Below are 19,326 nucleotides of genomic sequence, written 5' to 3' on the forward strand. Positions count from 1 at the left end.
CCGCGCCGGGGCCGCGCCGGCCAATCAGCGGCCGCCGAGCCGCAGCCAACCGCGGCGCGCGGGGGGCAGGGCCACAGCTGGGCGCAGCTGGGCGCGGAAGCGCATCTCCGCGGGCCGCCCTGCGCCCCCGGGCCGGCCCGGCCCGGTCCGCCTCCCCGACACGCGCGGGCCGGCACCGCCCACCATGGGCTCGGCCGCTGGGCCTGCGCAGTGGGCCGGAGTTGTGCGCCGCCGCGCCCAGAAACGGGCCTGTTTTCAGCCCGCACCGCCAAGCGCCTACTGTGTGCAAGGAGCGCGAGCGGAGGGCGCGGGGACGGGGCCAGGGAGCCCTCGCTTGGAGGACTCTTTGAATAGTGCTCCCTAGCTGGGGCCGGTTTGCGCTGGGCTGCCTTATGGAGCCTCACCGCCTGCGGAGATGACGAGGACCGTGCGTACACCTACTGGGTGCCGGCTTGTGCTGTGCGCCCTGGGGAGGAGAAACGTCGAGCCTGACCCCCAGGAGCTCCTGTTCTCCCCAGGGAGAGGACAGTAAACCGATGAGAATGACCCTAAGAGTCACTGTAAGATTTGGTGAGAGCTTAATATCTCTTAGGCGGGGGGCCAAGCGCTAGACAGCAGCATCTTTTTACTCTGAGTGACCCATGAGGTTGCCTCCTCGGAGGCCCCTCCTCCAGTCACTGTGACGTCACCCTGTTTTGTCTCCAGAGCCCTTGTCTTGGGCGGAGAACTTGCAGTTCATGTCCCCCCACCAGAAAACAAGCTCCTGAGGGCCGGGACTTGCTTACTTCCCGGCTGAACCCCCATGTCCGTATCAGCATGGGGCGCGTGGTAGTAAGAGCTTGTGGAATGAATGAAGGCTCAGGCCGGCTCTTTTACTGTGTCAGCATGTAAATAACAGGGGCGGGGCAGGCTTCTACCGCAGGTCTAGCTGACTACAAAGTACACAATTGCTCGTATAAATTCCATACAGTGTCACCAAATGGGAGCTGCTCTGGAAGGACCCAGGAAGTGCCTGAGGGGGAGCTGGGCGGGGCGGGGCGGGGTGGGGGGAGCTAAGAGCTCTTCTAGAATGTCTTTTGGAGGCTCCACCCTGCCCTGGTTTCCTGAGGATTTAAGCTCTGGATTCCTCAGCTGCTAGGAAAAGCTGGTCACCCACGTCTGTTTCCTGAGTGTTCCTGCCCAGGGTGGCCACTGTCCCCACCCAGGCCCTTGCTCCCTCCCTGCTTCCTCCTACACCTCCTCCCGGGAGAGAAAGTTGGCTGTGATGACAGGGACAGGTTGCAGCCCAAGTCCTGGTGGATTCTGGAGAAACCGGCTGGGTTCGTGTCATTCATTAACTTAGGCAGTTGGATTTTCAACCCGGGAACTTAAGGCAGCTTGCCGTGGGGAGGACTGGAGCTCAGATTGCAGGGAACGCCCTCCAAAGCCCTCTGCTTGTGTCTGAGACCTCCAGGCTGGCTGGGATGGCCCACAAGGCTGGCGTCTGGAGACTCCTTAGTGGCCAGCACAAGATGGGTAATGGACAGACAGACTGCCTGAGATCATTCATTCATTCACTGACCACAAATGGACTGAGCACCAACCTGGCCCAGGCACTGTCCTCGGGGAAACAGCAGCAAACATGACAGAGTCTCCTGGGAGGTGAGGGTGGGGGTCAGGGAAGGCCTGTTCAAGAAAGTGACATTTGAGGGCCAGCCTGGTGGTGTAGTGGTTAAGTTCGTGCCCTCCACTTCACAGGTTCGTGCCCAGGGTTCACCGGTTTAGATTCTGGGTGTGGACCTACACACCACTCATCAAGCCGTGCTGTGGTGGCGTCCCACATACAAAATGGAGAAAGATTGGCATGGATGTTAGCTCAGGGCCAATCTTCCTCACCAGAAAAAAAAAAGAAAGAAAGTGACATCTGAGCCAAGATCTAAAAGAGATGGGGGAGCCAGTTGTGCAAATATTACCTGGGGGCAAATTGTTCCAAGCCAAGGGAACCGCAAGTGCAAAGGTCCTGAGGCAGGAACATGCTTGCCATGTCCAGGAAGAGCAAGGAGGTCAGTGAGACAGGAACTAGGTGAGAGAGGGGGAGGTGGGAGGAGGTGAGGTCAGAGGGCAAGAGAGAAGGGGCAGAGGGGGCAGGGCCTTGGAAGGGATTAGAGAATCGTTGATTTTTACTTAAAATGAGCTGAGAAGTCTCTTCCCTCTAGAGTTCTGAATAAAAGAATTACACGACCTGATTTATATTTCAAAAAACAATTTTACTTTTAATATGTAGGACATTCACATGCTTTGAACATTAAAATTATATGTATATTATTTCACGTAATATAATGGAATCATACAATATATGGCCTTTTTTTGTCTGGCTTCTTTCACTTAGCATAATGTTTTCAAGGTTCATGCATGTCATAGGACTTCCTTTTTATGGCCAAATACCATTCCATTGTCTGGGTAGACGGCACTTTGTTTGTACATTCAATTGATGGACATTTGAATTGTTTCCACTTTTTGGCTGTTGTAAATAATGCTGCTATGAACGGTGAGGTACGAGTTTTTTGTGTGGACATACGTTTTTATTTCTCTTGGGTCTCCGTCTAGGAGTGGGATTGCTAGGTCAAGTGGTAACTCCGGGTTTAGCTTTCTGAGGAGCTGCCAGACTCTTCCCCGTGGCTGCTGTACCATTTTACGTCCCCACCAGCAACCTAAGTGTTTCGGTTGCTCCATATCCTCGCCAACATTTGTTATTTTCCGTGTTTTTGGTTATCACCATCCTAATGGATGTGAACTGGCATCTCATTGCGGGTTTGATTTATGTTTCTCTAATGATTAATGACCGTCGAGCATCTTTTCATGTGCCTATCGGTCATTTCTACATACTTTTGGAGAACTGTCTCTTCAAATCCTTTGCCCATTTAAAAATTGGGTTATTTCTCTTTTTATTGTTGAATTGTAAGAATTTTTTGCATATTCTGGACGCTAGACTGACTATTTTGGTTGTCTTCACTTGCTAGTGTCTTTTGATGTACAAAAAAGTTTTCACTTTTGATAAAGTCCAACTTATCTGTTTTGTTCTTTGTGCCTTAGGCATCATATTTCCCTGTTCTTTTTTACAACTTCATCGTATTCCTGGCTGGACCATAAATTATTTAACTAGTTGCTTATTGATAGACACTTAGGTTGTTTCCTGTCTTTGGATGTTATAAATCTTTTACATAATGTCATTTTTGCATGTGAAGGTAGGTCAATAGGACACACTCTTGAAGTAGGATTGCTGTGACAAATGTTAAATGCTTGTCATTTGGTTGATATAGACAAACCTGTTGGTAGGTATGTGGGTAGATAATGCCATTGGAATCATATACGAATTTATACTCCCACCGGCTGTGTTCTAGAATACCTGTTTCCCGCAGCCTTGCCAACAGAGTGTGGCTATTAAAGTAAGTAAAATTAAAAATTCAGTCCTTCAGTTATTCTCAAGTGCTGAATAGTCACATGTGGCCGCTGGCTAATGAATTGGACGGTGCATATGTGGAACATTTCCACCATCACAGAATGTTCTACTGGGCAGTGTGGTAAAGAATGTACAGTGACCTTCACTTTACATTTTAATAGGACCCCTCTGGCTGCAGGTGGGCGATGGCCTCAGGGACTGTGCAGAGGCAGGAGACCAGGGAGGCGGTGACTGCGATAGTTCCGGTCGGAGAGGATGGAGGGCAGACCAGGGTGACCACGGAGGTGGGAGAAGTAATTGGCTCTGGATGCATTTTGAAGGTGGCCAAGATTTGCTGGTCGGTGGGGTGGGGGGTGATGGAAAGACAAGTCGAGGATGACCCCCGGGTTTCTGGCCTGAGCCACGGGAAGGATGGAGCTGCACTGACTCAGCTGGGGAGGGACAGGGCAGGAGCAGGTGTGGGGGCGGGGAGACCAGGCGTCCTGTCTTGGGCGTACAGCGTGTGAGATGCAGGTTGGACATCCCAAGTAGAGATGTCAAGTGGGTGTCAAGTCATTTTTCTGGCCTAGAGAATGACATGTGATTTTGGTCACCAAGTTAGAGCAAAGCCAGTAAGGAGAGAACAGGCAGAATCACACACCTAAGATGGAGGCTGACAGATAGAAATGGCATGTAAGAAGACAGAGTAGAGTATATGAGGAAGCCATTTGGTGTAAACCTAATTCGGCCTGACCTTGTTTTTCCAAAAGGGCCTGATTGTGGCTGTTGAGCACGCATTGTACATCCGCTTTAAGCATTTCCTATGGCAAGAACAAAAGGCCTTAAGATAAAGGTGCAACTCCTCCCACATTGGCATTTCCTTGAGGATAAGCATCTCTCCTAGGCTAGGAACTGATTGCTGTGCTCAATTGTGACCACCCAGCTCACCTGTGACCACCCAGCTGGAGACAACAGACCTGCTCCCTGCTGTGTCCATCCATTGCTGTGCCGACAGAGCGGTCTCGTGACTATTGTAAAAGGGACTTTTCAATCATATGTGAAACATGGTCTTTGAGGGTATCTAACCACTCCGTACACCCCACTTCTTTGGTTCCCTTCCTTCCTTGGGGAGGGAAGGCCCCGGGCTGTATGGTCCTCACATTTTGGCTCAGAATAAACTCACCCCAATTTTCATTTATAGAGTGGTCATGGGTTATTTGCATCGACAGGGTGAAGGTCGAGAGCAGTGATGGGCAGTGGGAGGGGCTCAGCCTTTGAGGTTGGGGTCTCACACTGTGTTTCTTTTTATTTTTATTTTTTTAAAGATTTTATTTTTTTCCTTTTTCTCCCCAAAGCCCCCCGGTACACAGTTGTATATTCTTTGTTGTGGGTCCTTCTAGTTGTGGCATGTGGGATGCTGCCTCAGCGTGGTTTGATGAGCAGTGCCATGTTTGTGCCCAGGATTCGAACCAAAGAAAAACCAACGAAACACTGGGCTGCCTGCAGCGGAGCGCTCGAACTTAACCACTCAGCCACGGGGCCAGCCCCTCACACTGTGTTTCTGAGCCATAAGGGTCCATTTTCCTTCCATGAAATGGAAGAAATACTCTTCATAGGTTTGTTTTAAAGCTCACAGTGAGCACAGTGAGAGGTGGGCTACCTGGTAGGCTGGAGATGCTGCAGAAATGTTTGTCAGCTTCCCCGTCTGTTCCACTTGACTAAGAAGGGTAGGGGGATGAGGTCTGCACCCTCACCTGACATTCAAAACCCTGCTAATCTGGGCCCTGCTGACTCTCCAGCCTTGTCTCCTGACATCTCCCATTGTCAACCCACTGCAGGGCCTTTGCACTCACTGTACCTGCTTCCCGGTGCATGTGCTCTCCAGAGATCATGCATTTTGACGGTGGCCAGGATTTGCTGGTCGATGGGATGAGGGGGTGAGGGAAAGAGAAGCCCCTTCTCCTTCAGGTCTCTGTTCTCTAGCTCCTCCTGGCTCTGAGACTCAGGCTACAGAGCTGCCGGAGATGGACACTCCCAAGGTGTCACAGTGTTGGGAGACAGATCCCCCCATGACTTGCCTCAAATCGTGTTGATCTGGATTGCCCCATTCATTTGCTCACCAGATCTTTACTGAGACCTGCTGTGGGCGGGCTGCTGGGTAAAATGCTGGCAGTACAGCAGTGAGCAAGACAGATGAGGTCCCCGCCCTCACAGTTGCAAGAGGGACAGATAATAAACAGATAAAGATAATTAATGTCAGGGAGGGACCAATGACGTGGAGAAATGAAGCAGGGTGCAGAGCTGGGTGGAGAATGACAGGGAGTGCTTCACTAGATGGGGAAAACGGAGGGAGTGATGGCAGAGGGGATGAGAGCAGACATGCATGGTCAACAATAATGACCAGCATTTATTGAGCACTTTCTGCGTGCCAGGTCATGTTACAACCTCACTGAATCTTCACATTCATCCCCCAATGGTTGCTGAAAACAGCACTGACTTATTACTTCTCACAATCTGTGGACTGGCTGGTGGCGCCTCTGCTGGTTTCCCCTGGGCTCATTCATGCAGCTTTGCTGGAAGGTCCAAGGTGGCCTCATTCATACGTCCAGCAGCGGGTGCTGGTTGTTGGCTGGGGCATCGTGGTTCTGTGGGTGGCCTCTCAACCTCCACAAGCTAGACTGGCCTTGTTACGTGGCATTCTCAGGGCAGCATCCAAGAGTTGTAGGCTCGGAAGTCTCATAAAGTCACTTCCTCTCATTTTTTGATCAAAGCAAGTCAAAGACCAGCCTGGAGCCTCCTCATTCCTCATTGGCTCCTTGCAGCACATGCCCGTTCTTGGACCAATCATTAGCAGGGGGATAAGATTACCCCTAGACCCATCAGTGCTCTCAGGGACCCGGGGATGGGGTGTCTTCCCCCAGGCACCTGGGCTGATTGGGGGGGTGGGGGAGTTGCCATTGCTAACCACTGTTAATGTTGGGTGGAATTCCTTTCCAGGCATTTTACAGACCCCAAAAAATGTGAAGGGTCTTCCCACCCGCCAGGCTTACACTGAGAACACTTTCTGGGATGTTCTTGGGACTGTGACCTGAATGGGGACCATGGATCCTGGGCAAAATCATGCAATGACTTTCCTCTTCCTAGGAGCAGGTGGGAATAACAGATTAAGACCATGGTTTGTTGTGTTTTTTTTGCTGAGCAAATTCGCCCTGAGCTAGCATCTGTGCCAACCTTCCTCTATTTTGTAAGTGGGTCACCACCACAGCATGGCCACTGACGAGTGGTGTAGGTCCACCCCTGGGAAGTGAACCTGGGCTCCCAAAGCAGAGCACACCACACCTAACCACGAGGCCACTGGGGCTGGCCCCAAGACCATGTTTTAAAAACTAGGATGAAACATAGGTGATTCAAAAAAAAATCCCTTTTTAAATAATTTCAAATTTACAAAAAAGTTGCAAGAATAGCACAGTAAACTTCCATCTCTCCTTTACTCAGATCCCCCAATTGTCAACATTTTGCTACCCTTGATTTATCCTTCTTTCTATGTGTAATTTTTCTGAACCATTTGAGAGTCAGTTATACACACAATGTCCTTTTACTCCTAAATAAAATACTTTAATGTGCATCTTCTGAGAACAAGAACATTCTCTTACATGACCACTGTGTAGTTTTCAAAACCAGGAAATTCAACATTGATACAATGTTATAATTTTTATTGTCTATATCCAAATCTTGCTAATTGTCCCAATAATGACCCAAAATCTTTATGCTTTTTTTTTTTTTGAGGAAGATTTAGCCCTGAGCTAACATCTGCTGCCAATCCTCCTCTTTTTGCTGAGCAAGACTGGCCCTGAGCTAACATCTGTGCCCATCTTCCTCTACATTATACGTGAGACACCTACCGCAGCATGGCTTGATAAGTGGTGCGTAGGCCCGTGCCCTGGATCCGAACTGGTGAACCCTGGGCCACAGAAGCAGAGTGCATGAACTTAACTGCTGTGTCACCGGGCCAACCCCTAACATCTTTATTATTAAACTGATGACTACCAAGGTCATTGTACCCATTCCAAAGACATAAAACATACACCTTCCCAAAGAGAAGAAAATCAGTAACATCCACAAATCTGCTGAAAGAATTTGTATTTAGGGGCTGCCGCCGTGGCCGAGTGGTTAAGTTCACATGCTCTGCTGCAGGCGGCCCAGTGTTTCGTTGGTTCGAATCCTGGGCGCGGACATGGCACTGCTCATCAAACCACGCTGAAGCAGCGTCCCACATGCCACAACTAGAAGGACCCACAGTGAAGAATATACAACTATGTACTGGGGGGCTTTGGGGAGAAAAAGGAAAAAAATAAAATCTTAAAAAAAAAAAAAGGAATTTGTATTTAGAAGTCCCGATTGTAGGCGCTGTACAGCTAAAGCACTGGTTCTTAACTGAGGATATTTTGGGCCCCCGGGGGACATTTGGCAATGTCTGGAGACACTTGTGGCTGTCACACCACGGGTGACATGCTCCTGGCTGCTGAACATCCTGCCGTACACACGACAGCCCCACAAACACAGGGTTCTCCAGCCCCACATGACAATCGAGCTGAGGGTGAGAAACTAATCGGTCAGGAAACTGGGGAGAGACGCTTTCCTCTGTTGCACTTGGAGCACCCCACGGATCTAAATTCACCCCCGCAATTCTGCTGCTCTCAGGCTGCCCTGGGAAGCCCCACTCCTACAGGCACAGGGAGGCCCAGCCAAGTCTGTTTACAGGGCTCCAAACTGGAACCAACCCATATGCCCCATTAGGAGAAGACTGATGGAATAAAACTGTGCTTGCAGCTCTTCCCCCGACTCTGCCGCTCTTCTGTAAAATGGGGCTGGGGAGGGGGGATTGGAGGGGTGCTAGGAATCCTGGGCCCAGCTGCTACTTTACGATTTATGTGCATAAGTCCTTCTGACTCATGTGTGATTGATGCATTAGGATTCTGTGCTGACATGTCTCGGGCTTTTATTGACAAGTCTGGAGGCTGCCAGAATGTCTCTCCACTGGAATCGAAGGCGGGGCTGCTGCCGAGCCACCTTTGGCTCCTGAGGGCCCAGCTCAGGGTCTGGCTCATTTTAAAAGCAACTGCCATTTCTTTAGTGCCAGCTGTATACCAGGCTGAGTGCTGAGGCTGCTTTGTGACTCTCGCGCTCCCGCACGGGGATGAGCACATTTACTCTCTTGCTTCCGTTTTATAAAGGAGGAAACTGAGGCTCAGAGAGGGCATGATACGCAGCTGGGGAAGGCGGAATTGGGATTCAGACCTAAGATGAGTCAATTTCCAAAGTCCACGCTCTTTCCAGTCTACTGAATCTTCTCTGTGCGTCGTAGGCGCTCAGAAAATGCGTGAGTGGCAGAGAACAGACAATATATGCATTGGTAACAGTACCCCTAGTTTTAGCAGAGAACATGGCTGCCCAGCCCTGTCAGTTAAGGACTGACCACTGTTTCCAGCCTCCCTTGCAGCAGTGTAGGACATCTGACTAACTCTGGCCAAAAGAATGAGAGGGAAAGTGGCACAAAGCATTCTGGTTTGTGTCCCTAAATGGGTTGAATTCTACTTCCTTTTCTATACTTCCCACTGGCAGGAATGTAGACGTGATGGCAGTGCCAGAGCAGTTACCTTGGACCATGAGGTGGAAACTGCCGGTTGAAGATGGAAGAGCAGCTGTAAGATAGCAAGAATCTGAGTCCCTGATACCACGAAGCTGATGTGGGCTCGGCGAGCTGAGGAGTCAGAAGAAAGATTTCTTGGAGTCTTCAGGTCTGGTAGTAGTGCTCTTTTATTCAGAGAATAGCATGGCGACAGGACCCATGGGCAGTGAAGAGCTGTAATGGATTGAGGGCAGGGCTAAATTTATAAGGTGTAGGTGTATGAGTTATCTCTTTACAAGACAAAGGAAAGATCATGTAAAAAAGTCATTAAAATGGTATCAGTGCAGGTGGGGTCTGGTTATTGGGTGGTCCTATAACTTTGGATATGAGTCAGGTCGAATCAGTTCAGGATGTCCTATGCTTCCTGGAGGGTGATATAGATTGACATGTAGGCCGGGACGCCTTGGGCTTCTCTCCCTGGGGCAGCCTTGATCCTCATCATGAAATCCTCCCTGAACCCATTTGGCCTGGAAATCCTTTGGCGATATGGACAATGGTCAGTCTTCTGTAACTACTCCCGGCCGTACAAGGTTGTAGAGCTGTCCCTAAATGGGGACCATAGGGGTACAGGCAGGACGTTCAGTGGACTGGAAGGTTGCATCCATGGAGTCCAAGGCTGACAAGGTGTACAGATCCCCTGGAGATGAGAGAATCATTTGATGAGAGGTGGTCCAGGAGGTGAAACTTTGTTGACATGTGGAAGACAATGAAACAGACAACAAATTATAATAGGAAATACAAGCAATGTGACTAACCCAATGAATGAGGCTTTGATAGTAGTCCAGAGACCTGGACCTGACCAGGAGTCCAACCAAGCATTTAGGGACAGGGTGGGGTCAGACATGGATTTAATTTGGTGGCTCATATCAGATAGGAAGCCAGAGATATTTTGATGGTAGTCAGGAATATAGACACAATGTTCAGTTTTTGTAATGGCACAAGTGCCCCCCCGTGCCACCGTCAAGACATCCAGTGCCGTTTGGTTTTGGAGGACCCACTTACGTATTTGGGATACTTCTAAATCGAGCAGTGAAAGGCTATGTTGTGTATCGTTTAATGCCTTCATGCTAAGTTGGCCTAGGGCTTCCATGTGCCAGATGACACTTTCAATTCCTAATTGGGGAAGGAAAATTGAGGCAAGGTGATCACATCAGTGGAAGACAGAATGGGTCCAGCGTTGTCACAGCTTGGGTAGGTTAGCAGGAGGAGATATAGTAAATGTAGTTCTGCCTTGCATCCAGACGAAGCCTAGGGTGCATTGTCCAAGCCATCTAGGCGGCAGCCAAGGCCATAAGTTGGAGCCATATGGCCACTGAGTGCCATTAGGGGCTAACCAATGTATGCTGGGCCGTCTATCCCAGTCAGTCCCAAACCAATCAGTATTTCTTAAGGCTATGATATGAGAACACACATAATGGGGAATTTTCCCCATAGGTCGCGTGCTATTAGGCCATGTATCACAGGTGTGATTGGTTTGTTCCCAACATAGTGGCCTTTGACTGAGTTGACCACTAGTAGGAGTGAGCCAAATATATTCATCCCAAATTTGATATAGTCCATCCTGTGTGTATTGATAGGTTGGGGACTTTACCTTAGGAAACTCATTGTTTACGATCCACCTGTGACAAGGCAAATCTAGTTAGAATTTGGGCAGTAGAGTTGAAGGAAAAGGTTTGATTGTGGCCAGGGAACTCCCAGGTATCAGAGACGGATGGCCACAAGGAGACATTATGATTAGTAACAGATGAATCTTGTAGAAGAGAAGAGCTGGAATCTAATATCCATGAATGTGTACTATAGCTTCTACTGAAACAATTTTTCTCTCTAAAATCACCCTCATTTTTACAAAAGATAGCCAAATTAAGATTAACTGGTTTGCAAAATAAGTTTAGTTTCAATAAAACTTGGTCCAATTATTTACAGAAGTGCAGCAAGAATTGGTCATATAGGCTCTTTTAAATCTGCTTTGCTGGATTTTTTTATGAGGAATCTCAGATTGAACTTTAAAGGCCTCTTGAGGCCAGGAAAGCCAAGCCAAGGACTTGCCATCAGATTTTTCCTGAAGTACCTACAGATTTGGGTGGACTCCTCTCTTCGAGGTCCCCCAAAATATTTGGGGTTCCAGGCACCTGCCAGATAAGTCACCTTCCTTGCTTGCCAAGTAATATTGTTGGAATCCCTGTAAACAAGGTACCAGGCCAATATTTCCAGGTGGCTTTATTCCAGAAAGTCACCCTTTTCCCCTCAAAAGCTGTTTTGTCATATCTGAGCCTATATGTTTCTCTCAAATATGACATTCCATTCAAGGCCTTGGTTATATAACCAATGTTTCCAAATGTGTCCTGTTATAAGGAGAACAGATTCTTATTGAACTTATGCAAGTAACTATATTGCCATGAAATAACCATACTCACTCACTAAGTTTCCAAAATCTGGAGGGATCTGATAGGGAGAAAAAGATAAATGTTTCAGTTATGCTCACAAAGGTATAATTTCACCAAATTGTTACAAGTCATAGTTAGCATAAGAGAAAAGAGAAAAATATTTCCTTAAATCTGAGAAAATGAAACAAAACATCAAAAAATCAACAATATTTCAAAAAAATTCATAAAAAATTATAATCATCCTCATCAGTTCATTCAGTCTTATATAATCGATTCTTGATCTTAATCTTCTGTTAGCAGATTTATGAGCTTTGTTTCTCTATTAGAATTCTGTAATTTCTTACCCAGTTCAGTTTTATGATCTGAAAGTTTATCAGAAAAGTGTTTTCTGGAATCCTGTGTCAGAATCCTTTCCATGAATTTCTCTGAAGATGAAACATATTTGCAAAGGCAAAAAGTATCAGAGTAAAACAGCAATAAACAGCAACCATCTGCAAATGATGAAAGACTCAGAAGGGCAATTGACAAAGAAACTTGGCTACTTCTGTGACGTACAACACTTCAAGATAATAACTGGAATTATAGCTGACAACCAGGACAGATCGGAATTTTAGGAATGTTATATAATTTTAAAACATTTATATTCATAACATTTATCCACATAATACCACCTAAGAAAGTTTATCATCACTTATTTGACATTGCTTCCCATGTAATTTAACATACCAAATAAGCCTAATAAGATTAGTATCTTCCTTCTTATAGGAAGAGAGAGCAAATTTGTTTGAGAAGTCTCAGGGGCCCTCTGAAAATCCTCGGAGAAATTCTCTTCCTTCTTCTGGGTCAAAAGAAAGCTTTCATTCAGGGTTTGAATATTTTTTTGAGGGAGAAGCTTATCAAAAATATCAAAAGGTTTTAAAACACTTGTTCAAATAGGAAACAACACTCACTATGAAACAATGCTTGGGTATCTATTCAAAATGACAGCAGAAACAGTAAAAAAATCTTAATAGAGAGACCTCAGTCCTTCTGAACACAGGGAATTATTCTAACAAAACCTAGATTTTCTGTCTTGTAGGTAGACTTACTCAAAGAAACACCTTTTATTCCTCTTTATCAAGAGCAGACCAAAAGTTCAAGAAAATTATCCTTTTGAGAGAGAAAACCAAATTCTAATTCTTGTGCCAGCTTACTTTTGATATTAAAACTCATTTACTTAATTGGATTTACTTTAATCTTAGCCAACTTGACCAGACGTAAAACTCTCTCAGATCCTGTCTTTCACAAACCTTCTACAACTTTCCTTTTACATTCAGAATTTGTCCCATGCTTACTTTCTTCCCTTCTAGTACTTTAGGACAAATTTATCTTTCTTAACCCAACAAACGAAAATACCTCCATTCTTTATACCTTCTTTACTGAAAACATATTTTACTGTCCTTGTATATAGAGCTGTTTTCGTTATTAATTTTTAGTAGCTTTAATTACATATATTAATTAGAATTTTTAACCTTTACAGACCCTAGCAAAAAACTAAAAACTAAGCAACTATGACATGTCTTTTATATCAGCATTCTAACACTTTTCATAATTTCTAGAAACATGCTACTTCTTAGTAATAAAACACAAGGTCTGTTTGCTAATGGACCCAAACATCCTTTAGCCTCTCTGCAATAAGATGCCAAAAGTAGCAATAATGTTTCAGTGTTCTATCCTATCCAAAAATGACCCAGATACTCAACAGATTTTTATCATTTAACTTAACTTGGCAAAACTCTAAAGTTTGTTACCAAAAAGAATTTGGAAGCTGTTTGTTCCCAAGTATACAGACCATAAAACATAATTATTGTACCCAAAAACTCTTGCCCATCTTCATCTATCAAAATCACTTGTTTCCAACAATTATGTTCAGATTACCTATGAAAACTTCATGATATATTAGACAAAATTAGCTATCATTTAAAGCTATTATTTTGCTGATGAATTTGTAAGAGACAACATGAGCTTATTCGACTAGTACACCCAGGCTACATGTCCGCATCATGTCCAAATACTGACGACTCTGAGGACATGCCTATTTCAACCAAACCAACAAACTTAAATAATTTTTCAGTTACCAAAGATTAATTCACACCATGTTAACTTGAAAAACCCTGGGTTAATTTCTACTACATTTAGAATTGATGTAAGCACTTACTTTAAGCCAATTAGAGCTCTTAATTTTGGAAACCGGGGTAGGGGGAGCTCCCAGGGGTGGAGCCTTTGACTCTTTAAAGATTCCTTTGTTTCTCGGTTGCAAAGCTCAAAAGGAGCCCAAAATGGCCACTATAACTTTAAGAGAGATGAAAGAAAAGGGTCCATTACCTTGACAACCCCCTGAACCCAGGGCAGCATCCTACCCATCATTCCTCCTGTGGCGTTCCTATAGCAAGGGGTGATGGGGGCGTCCCCCAGCATTGCATCCCTTGTATACTTTCCCTATTATGCCTGGCAGTAATAGGTGCCTGGTGAATGGTCCCAGAGATAAAAGAAAAATAGAGAAAACCAGTGAGGAATTTTCCGCTGGTCTGGGGGACATTTTACCCAATTACATCCTGGAGCCATTCTCTCAAGAAGGGGTTCCCATACTGAACCAAAGTTTAAAGTTTGGTACTTTCCTTGAACTGGAGTCCTGGTTGGGACTTTCCCGCAGTTCAGAGTGTGGTCAGGAACCATAGGGAGGGATCCCCATCCAGTCTTAGGAAAAGAAACCTGCCACGGGAGTCTTGGAGATTGGCGACCGTCCTAATGACTTAAGTGGTCACCCCTGCCCATGTAAAATTTATATTTTAGAATAGGATTAGGAAGGAATGGATTAATTCATTCTTTATCACCCTCAGGCTTAAGGTATTGATTCTTTTCAGGCTGAATGCCAAGATTTGCCCCATAGAGTAGCCATGGGCAGCAAACGTGGATTGATACAGCTGTCTGAGAAGGTTTCCGATGGAGAAGTGAATTTAGATCCATCCTCTAAAAGAGAAAGGCACAAAGCAAAAACGGTACTTACCAGAACTTGAACTCACAAGCCGGCGAAGCAAGATCCCTGTACGGGCCACCAGAAATGATGCGGGGTCAGTGAGCCAAGGAGTCGAAAGAAAGATTTCTTGGACTCTCAGGGTGTGGCAGTAGTGCTCCTGTATTCAGAGAATAGCATGGGGACAGGACCCACGGGCAGTGAAGAGCTGCAGTGGGTTGAGGGCAGGGCTAAATTTAAGGCAGAGGTGTGTGAGTTATCTCTTTACAAGACAAAGGAAAGATCATGTAAAAATGTCATTAAAATGATATCAGTGCGGGTCGGGTCTGGTTTTCCTGTGGTCCTATAACTTTGGCTATGAATCAGGTCAGGACGTCCTATGCCTCCCAGAGGATGACAGATTGGTGTGTAGGGGAGGACGCCTTGGGCTTCTCTCCCTGGGGCAGCCTTGATCCACATCAAAGCCGCCATCCAGACCTGCACTGCTGTCATTCAGATTGATGTGAGAGGGGAAAACTAACTGTTTTCGTGTCTAGGAGACACTTGTTATTTGAGCCTTTCTTACAGCATGGAGCCTGCATCTCGCCAGTGCATCTCTTAAAAGAACGTATGGATGAGTGCATGACGGGGAGCCGTGAGATCCAGCCCTGCACCTGGAAAAAGGCACAAAGACCACACTCAAGCCTGGGTGGAAGCATCGTCCAAATGCAGTGGAAAAATTTATGGCCAGAGGAACTAGTTCCAAACCTGGCCCTTCTCCTCGCTTGCTGTGTGCCCCTGGATAACCCACGTGCCCTCTCTGGGCCTGACACTCCTTGGTTGCAAACCAGGCTTAGCAAATTCATGGACTCTGTGCAATTTAAAGATTTTCATTGCTCTTTGCAATTCTATTTCTAGAAATCCATTCCCAGAGAAATTCTCACCTCACACCCCATGAACACAGGTACAAGGATGTAGCTTGGTTTGTGGAGTAAAACCCTGGAAATATCCTCAAAGGTGATTAATTAAACTGCGGCACATTCATGTTCTAGAGTGCTAGAGAGCTGACTGTGGCCGCGAGGAATTCTCTGGTGACACTTGCTGGCACAGAATGACACTGCAGCCCAGCTCAGCAAGGCACTGGGAATTTCCAGAACCAGAGAGGCTCAGGGTAGCTGTGAGGATGGTCTGGGAAGCCATAGACCAGGGGGAGGTTTGGGAGGACGGCTGAGGCAAGGTGACTGGCCAGGGTGTGAAGTCGAGAGCAGAGACCAGGGTGTGAACTCCAGCTTCACCACTTCCTAGCTGGCGGAGCTTGGGCAGATTAGGGACTTTCTCTGACCCTCAGTCTCTTCTTCTAGAGAATGAGATGTCTGATGAGGATTCAAAGAGAGAATTCATTCATTCATCATCTATTGAACCAACACTGAGCCCCTCTGATGTCAGTGGTTGATGAGAGTCTCCAGGCACTGAGGGTGCACCAGGACCTGGTCCTGCCCTCATGGGGCTCTCAGTCTAGTGGGGGAGACAATCAACAAGTAAACAGGCAGACAAGGTAATTTCAGGTACTGATGACACCGTAAAGGAAAATAAAGCAGGGGATGGGTCTGGGGGTGGAGGCACATTACAGACACGGGCTCGGGGAGGGCGTCTCGGAGAGGGTGTGAGCAGAGGCCTGAAGGAGCCACATCTTGGAGCACAACATATAAGACGCCAGTGGACGAACCTGGCACATAGCAAATCTCAATAAACGCTGGGTCATTGTCTCATCACGCGGGAAAGGAATTAAAGGGAGACTGGAATCCGTCTCCTGGGGTCTGAGGCAGGCACGAGAGTGAGAAGATTCCCGGGGCCTGGAGGGGGAGAAGCAGCCCCTGGACCGAGCGGCCCCAGCTCTGGAGGCCTTGCGCAAACAAGTGTCTAAGCCTCCATTTCGTCCTTCGGAAAACAAGGCCAATAATGCCCACCCTGTGATATTGGGGGTTGTTACGGGCTGAACTGTGTCCCCCCAAATCCATGTATTGAAGTCCTAGCCCCCAGGACCTCCAATGGGACTGTGTTTGGAGAGCGGTTTTTGAAGAGGTGGTTAAGGTAAAATGAGGTCATGAGGGTGGGCCCGAATCCACTAGGACCGGTGTCCCTGTGAGAAGAGGAGATGAGGTCACGGGCACACACAGAGGGATGACCTTGTGAAGACACAGGGAGAGGACAACCATCCACAAGCCAAGGAGAGAGGCCTCAGAGGGAACCAATGCTGCTGACACTTTGATCTTAGACTTCCAGCCTCCAGAACCACAAGACGATAAACTTCCATGGTTTAAGCTGCCCGGTCTGCGGTCCTTTCTTATGGCAGCTGTGCAGGGGAGTACGGGTGACGTAGGACACAGGCACACAGGGCCCTCGAGAGAGGCTGCCCCGGAGCCCGACTCGTGAACCCTCAGCATCTCTGCAGACTCCAGGCCAGTCTCGAGATTGCCGCGGTTGCTCTGAAGCTGGGCCCAGTGTGCCTCTGGATTGCCTAGCCTTGGGGACCCAGCTCACTTAGTTTCTGCCCTGCCCTCTGGTTCATTACTCCATCAATCCACAAACTTCACGTGGTGCCCCTGCGGCCATTCTGTAAATTATGGCGTGGCGGGTGCATCAGCTGGGGTCCAGTCTGGAAAGCGGAGATCACTCTGGGCATTTCAAACAGAAGGAATGGCGTACAGGGAAGTGCTTATACAGACGATGGGAGAGCTGAGACGCCAAAAGGGCAGGATTATGCACCCTGGAATGGGCCACAGCCGGAGGCCAGAGGCACAGAAGGAGGCTGTGGTGTCACTGGATACAAAAAGCCAGGGCTAGAACCACATGGGGGCTGCCTGGTGGGAACTGGGACCAGGAAGGGAGGGCCTCTTGGGTAGGGGCTGTTCCTCTGTCCTCAGAGCCATTGCCCGCCCTTCCTCCATTCTTCACTGAATTACAGAGGGGCTGACCTCTGCCGGCTGCATTGCCCAGACTCCGGGTGGGCTGACTTCCCATTGGCCAATAGGTGGTCATGATGGGAGACAGGAGGCTGGAGGAAGGGAGAAGCAGAATATTTCTCCCTCTCTTCTGACATCTTGGGCTGCATCTCCATCAACCGTGGTGTCTCCCCCAGGGCTCCAGCCCTCGCAGGACAGTCCACAGTGCTTCCAGCTTCGCAGAGTGACCACAGGGCTACTGTAATGTTACCTCCTCCTGCCATCCCTCCAGCTTCAAGGTGGCAATGGCTTTCTGCTGAAATCTCTGAGCTGCTTCACCGTCTCTTGTTTGGCTTCTGGGCCCCTCTGTCATCTCGGTACCGCGTTCTCTGCTGGAAAGTCTGTCTGTGTAAACGCTCAGTGGTTTCCTTTCCCGATATGAGGAAAGGACCTGAGAGCTAACTGGCAAGCGGCCAGCCCAGAAGGCCTCTCTTGCCCCTTTGTCCTTCTTACAGATAAAAGCCGGGCAGCCTGCAGATGGCAGAGGCAGCTGGGTGTTAGGGATCAAAGGCTGGCCCTCGAGTCAGGCAGGTCTCCTTTTGTCCTAGCTCTGCCACTTGTCAGCTCTGTAAACTTCAGCAAGTCACTTCCCCTCCCAGAGGCCTCAATTCTCTCACCTGTCTTGTGGGGATAAGGATCGTGCCTTCGACTCAGGGTTGCTCTGAGGATTTGATGAGATGTGGCATGGAAAGAACTTAGCCACAGCCTTAAAAAAGAATAGGAAAGAGGAGACTTGCCCTACAGCGGTCGAAAGGCATGCCCCATCATAATAAAGTCAGCGGGGCGCTGGCACAGGCAGAAACAGGTCAGGAGCAGAGCAGTGGCCCGAAGCAGGCCCCGGACATGTGAGAACTAAACCAGTCAGGCAGCCCCACAGCCCACCTCGGAAAGGACAGCCGTTTGGGAGATGGTGTTGGGGAACCTGTCCCCATAAAACTAGACCTTTACCCCACACTGCAAACAAAGGCGGACTCTAGATGGAGCGAAGACTGGAAGTGGAGCGCAAAATTATGAAATTCGCAGATGTTATAGCCACATAATGGAATACTCTTCAGCCATAAAAAGGAATGAAATTGTGACACATGCTACGACATAGACGGACCTTGAAAACATTATGCGGAGTCCAATAAGCCAGACACAAAAGGACAAATATTGTATGATGCCATTCATACGAGGTACCTAGGATAGGCAAATTCACAGAGGTGGAAAGTAGAATGGTGGTTGCCAGAAGCCAGAGGGAGAGAGAATGAGGAGTCATGGTTTAATGGGAACCGAGTTCCTATTGGGAATGCTGAAAAAGTTTTGGGTACAGACAGTGGTGATGGCTACACAGCACTGTGGACGTAATTAATGCCGCTGAATTGGACACCTACAAATGGCTAAAGAAAATATTATATACATTTTACCACACCCACAAAAGGTTTACCCCCACCCCAAAATTAGTAGAAGAAAAGTCAGAAAGTATCTTTCTGCCTAGAGGTGAGAAAGAACTTAAATCAAATTTCAAAAGCACGACTGTAAAGCATGCCATTCAAAAACGGTCAGGGAATTTGAACGGGCATCTCTCCAAAGAAGATATACAAATGGCCAAAAGGCACACGAAAAGATGCTCAGCATCTTTAGTCATCAGGGACATGCAAATCAATACCACAGTGAGATACCACTTCACACCCACTAGGATGGCTATCATATATATATATAAAAACAAAACAGGAAATAACAAGTATTGGTGAGGATGTGGAGAAATTGGAAGCCTTGTGCACTGCTGGTGGGCATGTAAAATGCTGCGGCTGGTGCGGAAAAGAGCATGGCAGCTCCTCAAAAAGTTAAACAGAGAATTA

General features: G+C 47.5%; 3 long non-coding RNA genes across 4 annotated transcripts; 2 read left to right on the forward strand and 1 right to left on the reverse strand.

Moving 5' to 3' along the window:
- The first annotated feature begins 73 nt into the window (after nucleotides 1-73).
- On the forward strand, nucleotides 74-18,924 carry LOC139078269 (uncharacterized). The gene is made up of 3 exons (XR_011531166.1): nucleotides 74-570; nucleotides 9,041-9,216; nucleotides 15,072-18,924. It is a non-coding gene; the product is annotated as an uncharacterized lncRNA (long non-coding RNA).
- Nucleotides 6,416-7,792, forward strand: LOC139078271 (uncharacterized). Its single transcript, XR_011531168.1, has 2 exons — nucleotides 6,416-6,568; nucleotides 7,209-7,792. It is a non-coding gene; the product is annotated as an uncharacterized lncRNA (long non-coding RNA).
- On the reverse strand, nucleotides 9,218-15,157 carry LOC103560082 (uncharacterized). Of its 2 annotated transcripts, XR_011531165.1 has the most exons (6): nucleotides 15,070-15,157; nucleotides 14,538-14,664; nucleotides 13,689-13,822; nucleotides 11,836-11,916; nucleotides 11,522-11,549; nucleotides 9,607-9,744 (listed from the first exon to the last, which is right to left on the reverse strand). It is a non-coding gene; the product is annotated as an uncharacterized lncRNA (long non-coding RNA). The 2 variants fall into 2 exon arrangements; XR_547115.2 differs by lacking the exons at nucleotides 13,689-13,822; nucleotides 15,070-15,157 and having other exon boundaries at nucleotides 9,218-9,744; nucleotides 14,538-14,712.
- Nucleotides 18,925-19,326: the final 402 nt, after the last annotated feature.

Source organism: Equus przewalskii, chromosome 21 (genome assembly GCF_037783145.1).
Source record: "Equus przewalskii isolate Varuska chromosome 21, EquPr2, whole genome shotgun sequence".
NCBI classification, from domain to species: domain Eukaryota; kingdom Metazoa; phylum Chordata; class Mammalia; order Perissodactyla; family Equidae; genus Equus; species Equus przewalskii.